This window comes from Ovis canadensis, chromosome 15 (assembly GCF_042477335.2).
Source record: "Ovis canadensis isolate MfBH-ARS-UI-01 breed Bighorn chromosome 15, ARS-UI_OviCan_v2, whole genome shotgun sequence".
Lineage (NCBI taxonomy): Eukaryota > Metazoa > Chordata > Mammalia > Artiodactyla > Bovidae > Ovis > Ovis canadensis.
The window spans coordinates 86,114,524-86,133,926 of record NC_091259.1 but is presented as its reverse complement, the minus strand read 5'-3'; the positions used below and the strand labels follow the sequence as shown (position 1 = coordinate 86,133,926).

At 40.4% G+C, this 19,403-nt stretch overlaps 1 protein-coding gene across 1 annotated transcript in view; it reads left to right on the top strand.

Moving 5' to 3' along the window:
- LOC138420211 (olfactory receptor 10AG1-like) overlaps window positions 1-19,403 on the top strand; it is a 95,857-nt gene that overhangs the window by 10,326 nt on the left and 66,128 nt on the right. The window contains exon 2 of the mRNA XM_069553341.1: window positions 17,497-17,668. The gene's annotated coding sequence lies outside the window, so the exon portion shown is untranslated. The remainder of the gene's footprint in view (window positions 1-17,496; window positions 17,669-19,403) is intronic.

Here is a 19,403-nt window from a genome sequence, read left to right as displayed (position 1 = left end):
AGAGAATGTGTTCGCTAGGAGAACAAAGAACTAGAGCTCAAAGCATCCTTACCTTGTCCTGAAGAATCCCAGATGAGCCCCCAAGATGAAAGGTTGTTGCTGAACCATGAAAGACACTGGGATTCTTGGCCTCCAGAGGAGGCAAATTCAGTCTGGAGCCAGAGACAGGCTTGATCACTCAGAGCTTTTGTGTAATAAAGTTTTATTAAAGTATAAAAGGTATAGAGAAAGCTTCTGACATAGACACCAGAAGAGGGCAAAAAGTGTACACGCTCCTAGTGTTAGCAAGGGAGTTATATACTTTGGAATTAGTTATTAGAGTGAATCAAAAGAATCTCTGGAGGTTGTAAAAATCTTACTAGACCCACTCCCATATTTTACATTTTAAGATAACAGAATTAGCCAGAATGTTTTCAGGAAGGACAGACTGTCCTCAGTCAGAAGACATTGTTGTTATATAATCCTTAGTACAGAGTTTAAACTGAGTTTTTTGTTGTGTAATCATCAGTTCAAGGCTTAAAGATTAAAAAAAAAAAAACTTTTATGTGACTAAGACTAAGGAATGTAGAGGGGAAAAAATGTTTGTCTTTTCCTCCTTCTTGAGAATTCCAGACCCCTTTCTTTTGGGGGACTCCTGGACTTCTTATCAACCTGCTTAGGAATTGACTCTCAACTTCCAAACTGGGTTCCCTCTTTTTCTTTTGGCTTCTTCTGATTTCAAGTCTCTTCAGTGTCTAATTTCCACCCTGACACAAGGGGGTGAAGGTGGTGGTCACTTATTTAGGCTCACTTGTTCAGTTGTACTGTGGGGAGGGAGGAACACTCCAAACAAATATCACTGGTGTGTGTGGGGAGTGCTCACAGTGTCTGAGCCACAGGGTTTGCCCCTCATCATGGCATGTGTGCTTTCCTGGTCTACACTGCTCAGGTTCCAGGTTACTCTGCAAGGGAACTGTCTAAAGCGGGTCCTGGGTTGCGTGCACTTCCCAGGTCTAAGCTGTTCAGGTTTAGGTTCTCAGGTACTCCACAAAGGCACAGACTCGGTTAGGCCTGTGATTTTGTGCCCTTCCCAGGTCCAAGCAGCTCAGGCAACCAGATGCTTGGCGGGTGCACTATCCCAGGTGTGCGGTGCATCTTATAACCTCCCCGGTCCCAGCCGCTTGGTTTCCTGGGTGCACAACAAGAGTACTGTCTCAGGTGTGCTGTGTGTCTCCTCTGGGGAGTTGATCCCTGGCTGCGACTCTCCCAGCAGATGTCAACCGTCCAGGATCCCAGGAAGACTTGGTTAGCAGCTGAAAGCCTGCTAACAGTTTGGTGGAGGATGGCATTTCTGAGGCTGAGATTCCCCTCGCCTTCCAGCTCTGGCTGTCGCCCGCCTGCCTCTCTGCCTCCAGCAGGGGGAATGGGCTGGTCCTCAGCCAGCTAGCTCTCCTCTGGTATTCACTCAGTCCTTTGTTCTGTGAGTGGGCCAGCCTGTGCCTTAGGTTAGAGATTTTTGCCTTAGGTTAGAAAGTTTTGTCTCTCTCTCTCTCATTTTTTTCCCTCTCTATGGCTATTCCACAGTTTGGGTTACTATCTCATGTTAGCTTCCTCAGATTGTCCTCAGGGCATTCAGTTCCAGTCCTTACCCTAAGCAATGCAACCTGTGACTCCTTGTTCAGCCCCTGCACACTGCTGGCAGATGCAAGCATCTGGGCTACTTCTCCACTGGGAGTTGAGGTTTGGTGCATATTCTGTATGTGTGTGTGTGTGTGTGTGTGTGTGTGTGTGTGTGTGTGTGTGTGTGTGTTTCCCCTCCCAGTTATGTTGCCCTCTGAGATTCCAAAACTCCCCAAACACCCGTCTGTGAGAGGGTTTCCTGCTGTTTGGAAATTATATTCCTTCACGACTCCCTTCCTGGGATGGGTCTCCATCCATAACTCTTTTGCCTCTCTTTTTCTCTTTGATATTTTGTCCTACCTCCATTCGCAGGGAATGGGCTGCCTTTCTGAGTGTCTGGTGTCCACTGGCAGTGTACAGAAGTTGTTTTGTGGAAGTTGCTCAGCGTTCAAATGATCCTTTGCTGAATTCATGGGGGAGAAAGAGGTATCCCCATCCTATCCCTCAACCATTTTAGGACCTCTGAGGGTTGATTTTTAAAACTAAATTTATTTTTTATTTTCTTTTTTTTTCTTTCTCCATACTGAACACCCCCCCTCCCTCCTCCCTCCCCATACCATCCCTCTGGGTCATCCCAGTGCACCAGCCCCAAGTATCCAGGATCATGCATCAAACCTGGACTGGTGATTCGTTTCATATGTGATATTATACATGTTTCAATGCCATTCTACCAAATTATCCACCCTCTCCCTAACCCACAGAGTCCAAAAGCCTGTTCTATATATCTGTGTCTCTCTTGCCATCTTGCATACAAGGTTATCGTTACTATCTTTCTAAATTCCATATATATGCATTAGTATACTGTATTGGTGTTTTTCTTTCTGGCTTGCTTCACTTTGTATAATAGGCTCCAGTTTCATCCACCTCATTAGAACTGATTCAAATGTATTCTTTTTAATGGCTGAGTAATACTCCATTGTATATATGTACCACAGCTTTCTTATCCATTCATCTGCAGGACATAGATTTTAAATAAGTGAATCTGGTGTGGTAAGAAAAGAAGAAAATGTGGAATGAATGACTTAATAATCTTAAAAGTCACTCAGGCTAAATCACATAGAAGGCATGGCAGCACATTCAACAAGTGCTAAATCATGAAACATCTATATATCTAGTTATGTCAACTAATTCTAGCTGTTGGAAGAAACTCAGCTGTTATTTTTAGTTTAGGTTCGTTTTGGTTCATCCACCTCATTAGAACTAATTCAAATGTATTCTTTTTAATGGCCAAGTGAATACTCCATTGTATATATGTACCACAGCTTTCTTATCCATTCATCTGCTGATGGACATCTAGGTTGCTTCCACATCCTGGCTATTATAAACAGTGTTGTGATGAACATTGGGGTACACGTGTCTCTTTCAATTCTGGTTTCCTCAGTGTGTATGCCCAGCAGTGGGATTGCTGGGTCATAAGGCAGTTCTAGTTCCAGTTTTTTAAGGAATCTCCACACTGTTCTCCATAGTGGCTGTACTAGTTTGCATTCCCACCAACAGCATAAGAGAGTTCCCTTTTCTCCACACCCTCTCCAGCATTTATTGCTTATAGACTTTTGGATCACAGCCTTTCTGACTGGCGTGAAATGATACCTCATTGTGGTTTTGATTTGCATTTCTCTGATAATGAGTGATGTTGAGCATCTTTTCATGTGTTTGTTAGCCATCTGTATGTCTTCTTTGGAGAAATGTCTATTTAGTTCTTGGGCCCATTTTTTGATTGGGTCATTTATTTTTCTGAAATTGAGCTGCATAAGTTGCTTGTATATTTTTGAAATTAGTTGTTTGTCTGTTGCTTTGTTTGCTATTATTTTCTCCCATTCAGAAGGCTGTCTTTTCACCTTGCTTATAGTTTCCTTTGTTGTGCAGAAGCTTTTAATTTTAATTAGGTCCCATTTGTTTATTTTTGCTTTTATTTCCAGTACTCTGGGAGGTGTGTCATAGAGGATCCTGCTGTGATTTATGTTGGAGAATGTTTTGCCTATGTTCTCCTCTAGGAGTTTTATAGTTTCTGGTCTTATGTTTAGATCTTTAATCCATTTTGAGTTTATTTTTGTGTATGGTGTTATAAAGTGATCTAGTTTCATTCTTTTACAAGTGGTTGACCAGTTTTCCCAGCACCACGTCCTAAAGAGATTGTCTTTTCTCCATTGTATATTCTTTTTTTTTTTCTGGTTTAATATATTTTATTTGTGAAAGTCTTATCAGATAAAATTTAAAACTGAAGCATGTGTGTTTATATGTACTTGGTTGTGCTGGGTCTTTGTTGCTGCGCGTGGCCTTTCTCTAGTCGTGGGGAGCGGGGGTTACTCTTCCTTGTGGTGCTCGGGTTTCTTTCTTTTTTTTAATTTTAATATCTTTAATTCTTACATGCTTTCCCAAACATGAACCCCCTCCCACATCCCTCCCAATAACATCTCTCTGGGTCATCCCCATGCACCAGCCCCAAGCATGCTGCATCCTGCGTCAGACAGATTGGCGATTCAATTCTTACATGATAGTATACATGTTAGAATGTCATTCTCCCAAATCATCCCACCCTCTCCCTCTCCCTCTGAGTCCAAAGGTCCGTTATACACATCTGTGTCTCTTTCCCTGTCCTGCATACAGGGTCGTCATTGCCATCTTCCTAAATTCCATATATATGTGTTAGTATAATGTATTGGTGTTTTTCTTTCTGGCTTACTTCACTCTGTATAATCGGCTCCAGTTTCATCCATCTCATCAGAACTGATTCAAATGGATTCTTTTTTACGGCTGAGTAATACTCCATTGTGTATATGTACCACTGCTTTCTTATCCATTCATCTGCTGATGGACATCTAGGTTGTTTCCATGTCCTGGCTATTATAAACAGTGCTGCGATGAACATTGGGGTACATGTGTCTCTTTCAATTCTGGTTTCCTCGGTGTGTATGCCCAGCCATGGGATTGCTGCGTCATAAGGTAGGTCTATTTGTAATTTTTTAAGGAATCTCCACACTGTTCTCCATAGTGGCTGTACTAGTTTGCATTCCCACCAACAGTGTAGGAGGGTTCCCTTTTCTCCACACCCTCTCCAGCATTTATTGCTTGCAGATTTTTGGATCGCAGCCATTCTGACTGGTGTGAAGTGGTACCTCATTGTGGTTTTGATTTGCATTTCTCTGATAATGAGTGATGTTGAGCATCTTTTCATGTGTTTGTTAGCCATCCGTATGTCTTCTTTGGAGAAATGTCTATTCAGTTCTTTGGCCCATTTTTTGATTGGGTCGTTTATTTTTCTGGAATTGAGCTGCAGAAGTTGCTTGTATATTTTTGAGATTAGTTGTTTGTCAGTTGCTTCATTTGCTATTATTTTCTCCCATTCAGAAGGCTGTCTTTTCACCTTGCTTATATTTTCCTTTGTTGTGCAGAAGCTTTTAATTTTAATTAGTCCATTGTATATTCTTGCCTCCTTTGTCAAAGATAAGGTGTCCATAGTTGTGTGGATTTATCTCTGGGCTTTCTGATTTGTTCCAATCATCGATATTTCAGTCTTCGTGCCAGTACCATACTTTCTTGATGACTGTGGCTGTGTAGTAGAGCCTGAAGTCAGGCAGGTTGATTCCTCCAGCTCCATTCTTTTGCTTTGGCTATTCGAGGTTTTTTGTATTTCCATACAAATCTTGAAATTATTTGTTCTAGCTCTGTGAAAAATACCGCTGGTAGCTTGAGAGGGATTGCATTGAATCTATAGATTGCTCTGGGTAGTATACTCATTTTCACTATATTGATTCTTATGATCCGTGAACATGGTTTATTTCTCCATCTATTAGTGTCCTCTTTGATTTTTTTCATCAGTGTTTTATAGTTTTCTATATATAGGTCTTTAGTTTCTTTAGGTAGATATATTCCTAAGTATTTTATTCTTTTCATTGCAATTGTGAATGGAATTGTTTCCTTAATTTCTCTTTCCATTTTCTCATTATTAGTGTATAGGAATGCAAGGGATTCCTCTGTGTGTTGATTTTATATCCTGCAACTTTACTATATTCATTGATTAGCTCTAGTAATTTTCTGGTGGAATCTTTAGGGTTTTCTATGTTGAGGATCATGTCATCTTCAAACAGTGAGAGTTTTACTTCTTCTTTTTCAATTTGGATTCCTTTTATTTCTTTTTCTGCTCTGATTGCTGTGGCCAAAACTTCCAAAACTATGTTGAATAGTAGTGGTGAAAGTGGGCACCCTCCTCTTGCTCCTGACTTAAGAGGAAATGCTTTCAAATTTTCACCATTGAGGATAATGTTTGCTGTGGGTTTGTCATATATAGCTTTTATTATGTTGAAGTATATTCCTTCCATTCCTGCTTTCTGGAGAGTTTTTATCATGAATGGATGTTGAATTCTGTCAAAAACTTTCTCTGCATCTGTTGAAATAATCATATGGCTTTTATTTTTCAATTTGTTAATGTGCTGTATTTCATTGATTGATTTGTGGATATTGAAGAATCCTTGCATCCCTGGGATAAAGCCCACTTGGTCATGGTGTATGATCTTTTTAATGTGTTCTTGGATTCTGATTGCTAGAATTTTGTTAAGGATAAGAAATCAAAAGCTTTACAGATAAGCAAAAGCTGAGAGAATTCAGCACCACCAAACAAGCTCTCCAACAAATGCTAAAGGATATTCTCTAGACAGGAAACACAAAAAGGGTGTGTAACCTTGAAACCAAAACAATAAAGTAAATGGCAACGGGATCATACTTATCAATAATTACCTTAAACGTAAATGGGTTGAATGCCCCAACCAAAAGGCAAACACTGGCTGAATGGATACAAAAACAAGACCCTTATATATGTTGTCTACAAGAGACCCACTTCAAAACAGGGGACACATACAGACTGAAAGTGAAGGGGTGAAAAAAGATATTCCTTGCAAATAGAGACCAAAAGAAAGCAGGAGTAGCAATACTCATCTCCAATAAAATAGACTTTTAAATAAAGGTTGTGAAAAGAGACAGAGAAGGACACTACATAATGATCAAAAGATTAATCCAAGAGGAAGATATACAATTATAAATATATATGCACCCAACATAGGAGCACTCCAACATGTAAGACAAATGGTAACAAGTATGAAAGGGGAAATTAACAATAACACAATAATAGTGGGAGACTTTAATACCCCACTCACACCTATGGATAGATCAACTAAACAGAAAATTAACAAGGAAACACAAACTTTTAATGATACAATAGACCAGTTAGACCTAATTGATATCTACAGGACATTCCACCACAAAACAATGAATTTCACCTTTTTCTCAAGCACACACAGAACCTTCTCCAGGATAGATCACATCCTGGGCCATAAATCTAGCCTTGGTAAATTCAAAAAAATTGAAATCATTCCAAGCATCTTTTCCCAACACAATACAGTAAGATTAGATGTCAATTACAGGAGAAAAATTGTTAAAAATTCTACCATATGAAAACTGAACAACACGCTGATGAATAACCAACATATCACAGAAGAAATCAAAATGGAAATCAAAATATTCATAGAAATGAGTTAAAATGAAAACACAACAACCCAAAACCTGTGGGATACTGTAAAAGCAGTGCTAAAGGGAAAGTTCATAGCAATACAGGCATACCTCAAGAAACAAGAAAAAAGTCAAATAAATAACCTAACTCTACACCTAGAGCAACTAGAAGAGGAAGAAATGAAGAATCCCAGGATTAGTGGAAGGAAAGAAATCTTAAAAATTAGGGCAGAAATAAATGCAAAAGAAACACAAGAAACCAAAGCCAAAAGCTGGTTCTTGGAAAGGATAAATAAAACTGAAAAACCACTAGCCAGACTCATCAAGAAGCAAAGGGAGAAAAATCAAATCAATAAAATTAGAAATGAAATGGAGAGATCACAACAGACAACTCAGAAAAACAAAGGATCATAGGAGACTACTATCAGCAATTATATGCCAATAAAATGGACAACTTGGAAGAAATGGACAAATTCTTAGAAAAGTACAACTTTCTGAAACTGAACCAGGGAGAAATAGAAAATCTTAACAGACCCATCACAAGCACATAAATTGAAACTGTAATGAGAAACCTTCCAGCAAACAAAAGCCCAGGTTCAGACAGCTTCACAGCTAATTCTGCCAAAAATTTAGAGAAGAGCTAACACCTATCCTACTCAAACTCTTCCAGAAAATTGCAGAGGAAGGTAAACTTCCAAACATTCTATGAGGCCACAATCACCCAAATACCAAAACCTGACAAAGATGCCCCCCCAAAAAAAAAAAACAAAACAAAACAAACTACAGGCCAATATTACTGATGGCTCATTTTTTTGATTGGGTCATTTATTTTTCTGGAATTGAGCTGCAGGAGCTGCTTGTATATTTTTGAGATTAATTCTTTGTCAGCTGCTTTGTTTGCTCTTATTTTCTCCCACTATGAATGCTGTTTTTTCACCTTGCTTATAGTTGCCTTCATTGTGCAAAAGCTTTTAAGTTTAATTAGGTCCCATTTGTTTATTTTTGCTTTAATTTCCAATATTCTGGGAGGTGGGGCATAGAGGATCCTGCTGTGATTTGTGATGCCAGAGTGTTTTGCCTATGTTCTCCTCTAGGAGTTTTATAGTTTCTGGTCTTATGTTTAGATACTTAATCCATTTTGAGTTTATGTTTGTGTATGGTGTTAGAAAGTGTTCTAGTTTCATTCTTTTACAAGTGGTTGACCAGTTTTCCCGACATCTCTTGTTAAAGAGATTGTCTTTTCTCCATTATATATTCTTGCCTCCTTTGCCAAAGATAAGGTGTCCATAGGAGCACGGATTTATCTCTAGGCTTTCTATTTTGTTCCATTAATATATATTTCTGTCTTTGTGCCAGTACCATACTGTCTTGATGACTGTAGCTTTGTAGAATAGCCTGAAGTCAGGCAGGATGATTGCTCCAGCTCCATTCTTCTTTCTCAAGATTGTTTTGGTTTTCAAGGTTTTTTGTATTTCCATACAAATTGTGAAATTATTTATTCTAGTTCTCTGAAAAATACTGTTGGTAGCTTGACAGGGATTGCATTGAATCTATAGATTGCTTTGGGTAATTTTCACTATATTGATTCTTCCAATGCATCAGTTCAGTTCAGTTGCTCAGTCGTGTTCAACCCTTTGTGACCCCATGAATCGAAGCACTCCAGGCCTCCCTGTCCATCACCAACTCCTGGAGTTCACCTACACTCACATGCATCAAGTCAGTGATGACATCCTGCCATCTCATCCTCTGTCGTCCCCTTCTCCTCCTGCCCCCAATCCCTCCCAGCATCACAGTCTTTTCGAATGTGTCAACTCTTCACGTGAGGTGGCCAAAGTAATGGAGTTTCAGCTTTAGCATCATTCCCTCCAAAGAACACCTAGCACTGATCTCCTTCAGAATGGACTCTTTAAATCTTGCAGTCCAAGGGACTCTCAAGAGTCTTCTCCAACACCACAGTTAAAAAACATCAATTCTTCGGCGCTCAGCTTTCTTCACAGTCCAACTCTCTTATCCATACATGACTAGGGGAAAAGCCATAGCCCTCACTAGATGGACCTTTGTTGACAAAGTAATGTCTCTGCTTTTCAATATGCTATCTAGGTTGTTCATAACTTTTCTTCCAAGGAGGAAACATCTTTTAATTTCATGGCTGTGATCACCATCTGCAGTGATTTTGGAGCCCCCCCCCCCAATAAAGTCTGACACTGTTTCCATTGTTTCCCCATCTATTTCCCATGAAGTGATGGGACCAGATGCCATGATCTTTGTTTTCTCAATGTTGAGCTTTAAGCCAACATTTTCACTTTCCATTTTCACTTTCATCAACAGGATTTTTAGTTCCTCTTCACTTTCTGCCATAACAGTGTTGTCATCTGCATATCTGAGGTTATTGATATTTCTCCTGGCAATCTTGATTCCAGCTTGTGTTTCTAACAGTCCAGCGTTTCTCATGATGTACTCTGCATGTAAGTTAAATAAGCAGGGTGACAATATACAGCCTTGATGTACTCCTTTTCCTATTTGGAACCAGGCTGTTGTTCCCTGTCCAGTTCTAACTGTTGCTTCCTGACCTGCATATAGGTTTCTCAAGAGGCAGGTCAGGTGGTCTGGTATTCCCATCTTTTGAAGGATTTCCCACAGTTTATTGTGATCCACACAGTCAAAGGCTTTGGCATAGTCAATAAAGTAGAAATAGATGTTTCTCTGGAACTCTCTTGCTTTTTCCATGATCCAGCAGATGTTGGCAATTTGATTTCTGGTTCCTCTGACTTTTCTAAAACCAGCTTGAACATCAGGAAGTTCATGGTTCATGTATTGCTGAAGCCTGGCTTGGAGAATTTTGAGCATTACTTTACTAGTGTGTGAGATGAGTGCAATTGTGTGGTAGTTTGAGCATTCTTTGGCATTGCCTTTCTTTGGGATTGGAATGAAAACTGATCTTTTCCAGTCCTGTGGCCACTGCTGAGTTTTCCAAATTTGCAGGCATATTAAGTGCAGCACTTTCACAGCATCATCTTTTAGGATTTGAAATAGCTCAACTGGAATTCCATCACCTCCACTAGCTTTGTTTGTAGTGATGCTTTCTAAGGCCCACTTGACTTCACATTCCTGGATGTCTGGCTTTAGATGAGTGATCACACCATCGTGATTATCTTGGTCGTGAAGATCTTTTTTTTTGTACAGTTCTTCTGTGTATTCTTGCCACCTCTTCTTAATATCTTCTGCTTCTGTTAGGTCCATAGCATTTCTGTCCTTTATCAAGCCCATCTTTGCATGAAATGTTCCCTTGGAGTCTCTAATTTTCTTGAAGAAATGTCTAGACTTTCCCATTCTGTTCTTTTCCTCTATTTCTTTGCATTGATCGCTGAAGAAGGCTTTCTTGTCTCTTCTTGCTATTCTTTGGAACTCTGGATTCAGATGCTTATATCTTTCCTTTTCTCCTTTGCATTTTGCTTCTCTTCTTTTCAAAGCTATTGGTAAGACCTCCTCAGATAGCCATTTTGCTTTTTTGCATTTCTTTTCCTTGGGGATGTTCACAATGTGCTCAACTGGAGAAAGGAATGGCAAACCACTTCAGTAATCTTGCCTTGAGAACCCCGTGAACAGTATGAAAAGGCAAAATGATAGGATACTGAAAGAGGAACTCCCCAGGTCAGTTGGTGCCCAATATGCTACTGGAGTTCAGTGGAGAAATAACTCCAGAAAGAATGAAGGGATGGAGCCAAAGCAAAAATAATACACAGTTGTGGATGTGACTGGTGATAGAAGCAGGATCTGATGCTGTAAAGAGCAATATTGTATAGGAACCTGGAATGTCAGGTCCATGAATCAAGGCAAATTGGAAGTGGTCAAACAAGAGATGACAAGAGTGAATGTTGACATTCTAGGAATCAGCGAGCTAAAATGGACTGGAATGGGTGAATTTAACTCAGATGACCATTATAGCTACTACTGTAGTCAGGAATCCCTCAGAAGAAATGGAGTAGCCATCATGGTCAACAAAAGAGTCCAAAATGCAGTACTTGGATGCAATCTCCAGAACGACAGAATGATCTCTCTTCGTTTCCAAGGCAAACCACTCAACATCACAGTATCCAAGTCTTTGCCCCAACCAGTTATGCTGAAGAAGCTGAAGTTGAACGGTTTTATGAAGACCTACAAGACTTTGTAGAACTAACACTCACAAAAAATGTCCTTTTCACTATATGGAACTGGAATGCAAAAGTAGGAAGCCAAGAAACACCTGGAGTAACAGGCAAATTTGGCCTTGGAATGCAAAATGAAGCAAGGCAAAGACTAATAGAGTTTTGCCAAGTAAATGCACTGGTCATAGCAAACACCCTCTTCCAACAACACAAGAGAAGACTCTACACATGGACATCACCAGATGGTCAACACTGAAATCAGATTGATTATATTCTTTGCAGCCAAAGATGGAGAAGCTCTATAGTCAACAAAAACAAGACCAGGAGCCAACTGTGGCTTAGATCTGCTGCTGCTGCTGCTAAGTCGCTTCAGTCGTGTCTGTGCAACCCCATAGATGGCAGCCCACCAGGCTCCCCCTCTCCTGGGATTCTCCAGGCAAGAACACTGGAGTTGGTTGCCATTTCCTTCCCCAGTGCATGGAGTGGGGTGCCATCGCCTTCTCCAATGAATGAAAGTGAATAGTGAAAGTGAAGACACTCAGTCGTATCCGACTCTTAGCCACCCCGAGGACTGCAGCCTACTAGGCTCCTCCACCCATGGGATTTTCCAGGCAAGAGTACTGGAGTGGGTTGCCATTGCCTTCTCCAGTGCCTCAGATCATGAACTCCTTATTACCAAATTCAGACTTAAATTGAAGAAAGTAGGGAATACCGTGAGACTATTCAGTTATGACCTAAATCCAATCCAATCCATGAACATCGTATATTTCTCCATCTATTTGTGTCCTCTTTGATTTCTTTCATCAGTGTTTCTGATCTCAGTTATTGCATTATTAATTATTGATTGACTCTTTTTATTTCCTCTAGATCTTTGTTAAACATTTCTTGCATCTTCTCAATCTTTGTCTCCAGACTATTTATCTGTAACTCCATTTTGTTGTCAAGATTTTGGATCATATTTACTATCATTATTCTGAATTCTTTTTCAGGTAGACTCCCTTTTGTTTGATTTGGTGGGCATTTATCATGTTCCTTTACCTGCTGGATATTTCTCTGCTGTGTGAGGTGGCTTTTCTGTATGTTGGAAGTTTGTGGTTCCTCTTTATTGTGAAGGTTCCCCCCTTTGGGTGGGTTTGGACGAGTGTCGTGTCAAGGATTCCTGGTTAGGGAAGCTGGTGTTGATGTTCTGGTGGGTGGAGCTGCATCTCTTCTCTCTGGAGTACAATGAAGTGTTCAGTAGTGAATTTTGAGGTATCTCTGGGTTTGGTGTGACTTTGGATAGCCTGTATATTAATGCTCAGGGCTATGTTTCTGCATTGCTGGAGAATTAGTGTGGTAAGTCTTGCTCTGGAACTTATTGGCCCTTGGATGTATCTTGGTTTCAGTGGATTTATGGAGGCTTTTAGATGAGTTCTGTTGATTAATGTTTCCTGGAGTCAGGAGTTTTCCAGTGTTCTCAAGTTTTGAATTTAAGCTTCCTGCCTCTGGTTTTCGGTTTTATTCTTACAGTAGCCTCAAGACTTCTCCATCTGCACAGCACCAATAATAAAACATCTAGGTTAAAGGAGAAAAGATTCTCAACAGTGAAGGACACTGAGAGAGGTTCTCAGAGTTACATGGAGAGGAGGAGGTGACCAGGAGGAAAAGAGGGGGAATCAAAAGGGAAGAGAGCAATCTGGCCAGTAATTAATTCCCTATGTGCTCTCCACAGTCAGGACCCTCAGAGAGGTTCACAGAGTTACATAGAGAAGAGGGAGGAAGGAGATAGAGGTGACCAGGAGAAGAGGGGGAGTCTGAAGGAGAGAGACAGATCTAGCCAGTAATCAGTTCCCAAAGTGTTCTCTACAAACTAGGACCCCCAAAAAAGATTCACAGAGTTGGGTAGAGAAGAGAAGGGAGAGGGAGGAGATAGAGGGGACCTGGGGGAGAAAAAAAGAGAGTCAAAATGGGGAGAGGGCAATCAAGCCAGTAATCACACTCCTGAGTAAAATGGGTGCTGATGATTGGATTCTTATTTTCCTCTCTCTCTCTCTGGCTATCCCACAGTTTGAGTTGTTATCTCACGTTAGCTCCTTCAGATTGTCCTCAGGGCATTCAGGCCTGGTTCTTACCCTAAGCATGCAGCCCGTGACTCCCTGTTCAACCCCCACTTGCTGGTTGCAGACAGGAGCATCTGGGCTACTTCTCCACTGGGAGTTGTGGTTACACGGGTATTCTGCAGGTTTTATTTATTTAATTTTTCCCTCCCAGTCATGTTGCCCTCTGAGATTCCAAAATTCCCCACAGACCTGCTGGTGAGAGGGTTTCCTGCTGTTTGGAAATTTCTCCTCTTTCACGACTTACTCCCCTGGATGGGTCTCTGTCCCTAACTCTTTTGTGTCTCTCTTTTTTTATATATATTTTGTCCTACCTCATTTTGAACACAATGGGCTGCCATTCTGGGTGCCTGGTGTCCTCCGCCAGTGTTCAGAGGTTGTTTTGTGGAATGTGCTCAGTGTTCAAATGATCTTAGATGAATTTGTGGGGGAGAAAGTGGTCTCCCCGTCCTATTCCTCCACCATCTTCTGTTTATTTTTTATAACGTACTTTCAAAATGTTAAAAATAAAGTTAAACTGTCTTTTAGGAAATAAACATTAAAATAAATAAATAAATAAATTTTACTAATTTAAAACCCTAGAAAAATTTGTCTTGCATTATTTTCCCTTACTTTATTTAAAAAATTCCCTTCATATTTGAATGCCATGAAATTAATATTTTTGCTTATTTTTTCTCTGATATTCATCGTTTCTAAACTTTGTATTTACAGCTGTAGTTAATTTTTTTCACTTGCATTTGATTAAGAATACACTTTTTGGCACCTCTCTCCTCTTTTAAAAACACATTCAGTTCAGTTCAGTCTCTCAGTTGTGTTCGACTCTTTGTGACCACATAGACTACAGCACACAAGGCCTCCCTGTCCAGCGCCAACTCCTAGAGTTTACTCAAACTCTTGTCCATTGAGTCGATGATCCCATCCAGCCATCTCATCCTTTATCATCCCCTTTTCCTCCCTCCTTCAATCTTTCCCAGCATCAGGGTCTTTTGTGATAAATCTGTTCTTTGCATTAGGTGGCCAAAGTATTGGAGTTTCAGTTTCAACATCAGTCCTTCCAAAGAATAATCAGGACTGATTTCCTTTAGGATCGACTGGTTGGAACTACTTGCAGTTGAAGGGACTCTCAAGAGTCTTCTCCAACAACACGGTTCAAAAGCATCAGTTCTTCAGCACTCCGCTTTATTTATAATCAAACTCTCACATCCATACATGACTACAGGAAAAACCATAGCTTTGACTAGGTGGATAATCGTTGACAAAGTAATGTCTCTGCTTCTTAATATGCTGTCTAGGTTGGTCATAACTTTTTTTTTCCAAGGAGAAAGCATCTTTTAATATCCTGGCTACAGTTACCATCTGCAGCCATCTGTGATTCAGGAGCCCCCAAAATTAAAGTATGCCACTGTTTCCAACTTTTTGACTCTCTTCTTTTACTTTCATCAAGATGTTCTTTAGTTCTTCAATTTCTGCCATAAGAGTGGTGTCATCTGCATATATGACATTATTGATATTTCTCCTGGCAGTTTTGATACAAGCTTGTGTTTCATCCAGCCCAGCAATTCTCATGATGTACCCTGCATATAAGCTAAATAAGCAGGGTGACCATATACAGCCTTGATGTACTCCTAGTCCTATTTGGAACAAGTCCATTGTTCCATGTTCAGTTCTAACTGTTGCTTCCTGACCTGCATATAGGTTTCTCAAGAGGCAGGTCAGATGGTCTGGTATTTCCATCTCTTGAACGATTTTCCACAGTTTACTGTGATCAACAATCAAAGGCCTTGGCATAGCCAATAAAGCAGAAATCAATGTTTTGGGGAAATCTTGCTTTTTTGATAATCCAATGGATGTTGGCAGTTTTATCTCTGGTTCCTCTGCATTTTCTAAAACCAGTTGGAATATATGGAAGTTCACAGTTTTTGTATTGTTGAGCCTGGCTTGGAGAATTTTGAGCATTCTTTACTAGCATTTGAGATGAGTGCAATTGCGTGGTAGTTTGAGCATTCTTTTTCATTGCCTTTATTTGCAATTGGAATGAACACTGACCTTTTCCAGTCCTGTGGCCACTGCTGAGTTTTCCAAATTTGCTGGCGCATTGAGTGTAGCTCTTTCAAAGCATCATCTTTTAGGATTTGAAATAGCTCAACTGGAATTACATAACCTCCACTATCTTTGTTTGTAGTGATACTTTCTAAGGCCCATTTGACTTCACATTCCAGGATGTCTGGATCTAGGTAAATGTGAGTGATCACACCTTCATGATTATCTGTGTCATGAAGTTCTTTTTTGTATAGCTCTGTGTACTATTCCCACCTCTTCTTAATATCTTCTGCTTCTGTAAGGTCCTTGCCAGTTCTATCCTTTATTGAACCCATCTTTGCATGAAATATTCCCTTGGTATTTCTAATTTTCTTCAAGAGATCCCTAGTCTTTCCCATTCTATTGTTTTCCTGTATTTCTTTATGCTGATGGCTGAGGAATGCTTTCTTTTCTCTCCTTGCTATTCTTTGGAACTCTGCATTCAAATGGGTATATCTTTCCTTTTCTCCTTTGCTTTTTGTTTCTCTTATTTTCACAGCTATTTGTAAGGCCTCCTCAGGCAGCCATTTTGCTTTTTTGCATTTCTTTTTCTTGGGGATGGTCTTGAACCATATCTCCTGTAAAATGTTACAAACTTGCAGCCATAGTTCTCAAGCAGTCTGTCTATCAGATCTAGCCCCTTAAATCTATTTCTCACTTCCACTGTATAATCATAAGGGATTTTATTTAGGTCATACCTGAATGGTCTAGTGGTTTTCCCTACTTTCTTCAATTTAAACATGAATTTGGCAATAAGGACTTCATGACGTGAGTCACAGTCAGCTCCTAGTCTTGTTTTTGCTGAATGTATAGAGCTTGTCCAAGTTTGGCTGCAAAGAATATAATCAATTTGATTTTGGTGTTGAACATATGGTAATGTCCATGTGTAAAGTCTTCTCTTGTGTTGTTTGAAGAGGGTGCTTGCTATGAAGAGTGCGTTCTTTTGGAAAAACTCTATTAGCCTTTACCCTGCTTCAATTTGTACTCCAAGGCTAAATTTTCCTGTTACTCCAGGTGTTTCTTGACTTCCTACTTTTGCATTCCAGTCCCCTATAATGAAAAGGACCTCTTTTTGGGGTGTTAGTTCTAGAAGGTCTTGTAGGTCTTCATAGAACCATTCAAATTCAGCTTCTTCAGCATTAATGGTCAGGGAATAGAATTGAATTACCATGATATTGAATGGTTTGCCTTGGAAATGAACAGAGATCATTCTGTCATTTTTGAGATTGCATCCAAGTACTGGATTTTGGACTCTTTTGTTGACTACGATGGCTACTCCATTCCTTCTAAGGGATTCTTGTGCAAAGTAGTAGCTATAATGGTCATCTGAGTTAAATTCACCCATTCCAGTCCATTTTTCACTTATTCCTAAAATTTTGCATTCACTCTCGCCATCTCCTGTCTGACCACTTCCAATTTGCCTTGATTCATGGACCTAACAATTCAGGTTCCTATGCAATGTTTCTTTTTACATCATTGGACCTTGCTTTCATCACCAGTCACATGCCCAGCTGGGTGTTGTTTTTGCTTTGGCTCCGTCTCTTCATTCTTTCTGGAGTTATTTCTCCACTGATCTCCAGTAGCATATTGGGCACCTACCAACCTGGGGAGTTCATCTTTCAGTGTCCTAACTTTTTGCCTTTTCATACTATCATGGAGCTCTCAAGGTCAGAATACTAAAGTGGTTTGCCATTCCCTTCTCCAATGGGCCACATTTTGTCAGGACTCTCCACCATGACCCATCTGTCTTGGGTGGCCCTACATGGATGGCTCATAGTTTCATTGAGTTAGACAAGGTTGTGGTCCATGTCATTAGATCAGTTAGTTTTCTTTGCTTGTGGTTTTCAGTCTGTGGTTTTCAGTCAGCTTGTGGTTTTCTCTGATGGAGAAGGATAAGAGGCTTATGGAAGCTTCCTGATGGGAAAGACTGAGAGGGAAACTGGGTGTTGTTCTGATGGGCTGGGCCATGCTCTGTAAATTTTTAATCCTTTTTTTTTTTTTTTTAATGGATGTAGCTGTGTTCCTTCCCTGCTATTCACCTGGGGCCAGACTATGGTGGAGGTAATGAAGACAATGGCAACCTCCTTCAAAAAAGCCCATGCATGTACTGCTACACTCAGAGCCCCCAACCCTGCAACAGGCCACTGCTGACCCACAACTCTTCTGGAGACTCCTGGACACCCACAGGCAAGTCTGGGTCAGTCTCTTGTGGGGTCACTGCTCCTTTCTCCTGGGTCTTGGTGCACAAGGTTCTGTTTGTGCCCTCCAGGAGTCTGTTTCCCAGTCCTGTGTAAGTTCTTGTGGCTCTATTGTGGGATTAATGGGGACCTCCTCTAAGAAGACGTATGCCATACCCAAGTCTACTGCACCCAGAGCCCCTGTCCCTGCGGCAGTCCACTGCTGACCTGTACCCCACAGGAGATGCTCAAACACAGTTCTGTCTCAGTCTCTGTGGGGTCCCTGGGTCCTGGTGTTCACGATGTTTGTTTGAGCCCTCTGATCACCTCTGGTGGGAATGGGGTTTGATTCTTAATGCAAATTCATCCCTCCTACGATCTTGCTAGGACTTCTCCTTTTGCCCTTGTATGTGGGGTATCTCCTCCCCGCCACTCCAGCTCCTACTGTCTTACTGGGGTTTCTCTGACCTTGGACATGTGGTTCTCATCACGGCTGCTCCTCATTTTGGATGTGGGGTATCTCCCCTTCGCTACTTGTTCCAGTGTTGCACAGCTGGTAAAAGCATATTACCTCTTCTTATATTTATGGGCATTTTTTATTTTTCTAATATATCTGACAAACTATGATTTTACCTTGATATCAAAATAAAGGGATACATTTATGCAGTGGTTGTTGTTCAGCTGCCAATTCATATCAAGTATTGATGACTCCATAGACTGCAGCACATCAGGCTTCCCTGTCCTTCACCATTTCCCAGAGTTTGTCCAAGTTATGCAGTGAGGTACAGCATAAAACGGCAGAATTTTATTTCTTAATCCCTATAATATGCCTCTCTAAGTACAAAGAGTTGATAACTTTTAAACATTAGAGATAACAAGCGAACACTTCATGCAAAGATGGGCACAATAAATAGAAACAGAAAGGACCTAACAGAAGTAAAAGAGAGTAAGAAGATGTGGCAAGAATCCACAGAAGAACTGTGCAAAAAGTTCTTAATGACCAAGATAACCACGATGGCATAGTCACTCACCTAGGGCCAGACGTCCTGGAGTGTGAAGTCTAGTGGGTCTTAGGAAGAATCACTATGAACAAAGCTAGTGGACGTGATGGAATTCCAGCCAAGCCATTTAAAATCCTAAAACACGATGCTGTTAAAATGTTATACTCAATATGTCAGCAAATTTGGAAAACTCAGCAATGGTCACAGTACGGGAAAAGTTCAGTTTTCATTTCAATGCCAAAGAAGGGCAATGCCAAAGAAAAAGTTCAAAGTACAATACAGTTGCTCTCATTTCACATGCTAGCATGGTAATACTCAAAATCCTTCAAGATAGTTTCAATAGTATGTGAACTGAGAACTTCCATATGTACAAGCTGGATTTAGAAAAGGCAGAGAACCAGAGATCAAATTGCCCATATCCGTTGTATCAGAGGAAAAGCAAGAGAATTTCAGAAAATCTTCTACTACTGTTTCGTTGACTATGCTAAAACTTTTGACTGTATGGATCACAACAAACTGTGGAAAATTCTTCAAGAGATGGGAATACCAAACACTTTACCTGCCTCCTGAGAAACCTGTATGCTGGTCAAGAAGCAATGGTTAGAACCAGACATGGAACAATGGATTGGTTCAAAATTGGGAAAGGAGTATGTAAAGGTTATATATTTTCAGCCTGCTTATTTAATGTCTATGCAGAGAACATCTTGTGAAATGCACTGCTGGATGAAGTACAAGCTGGAATCC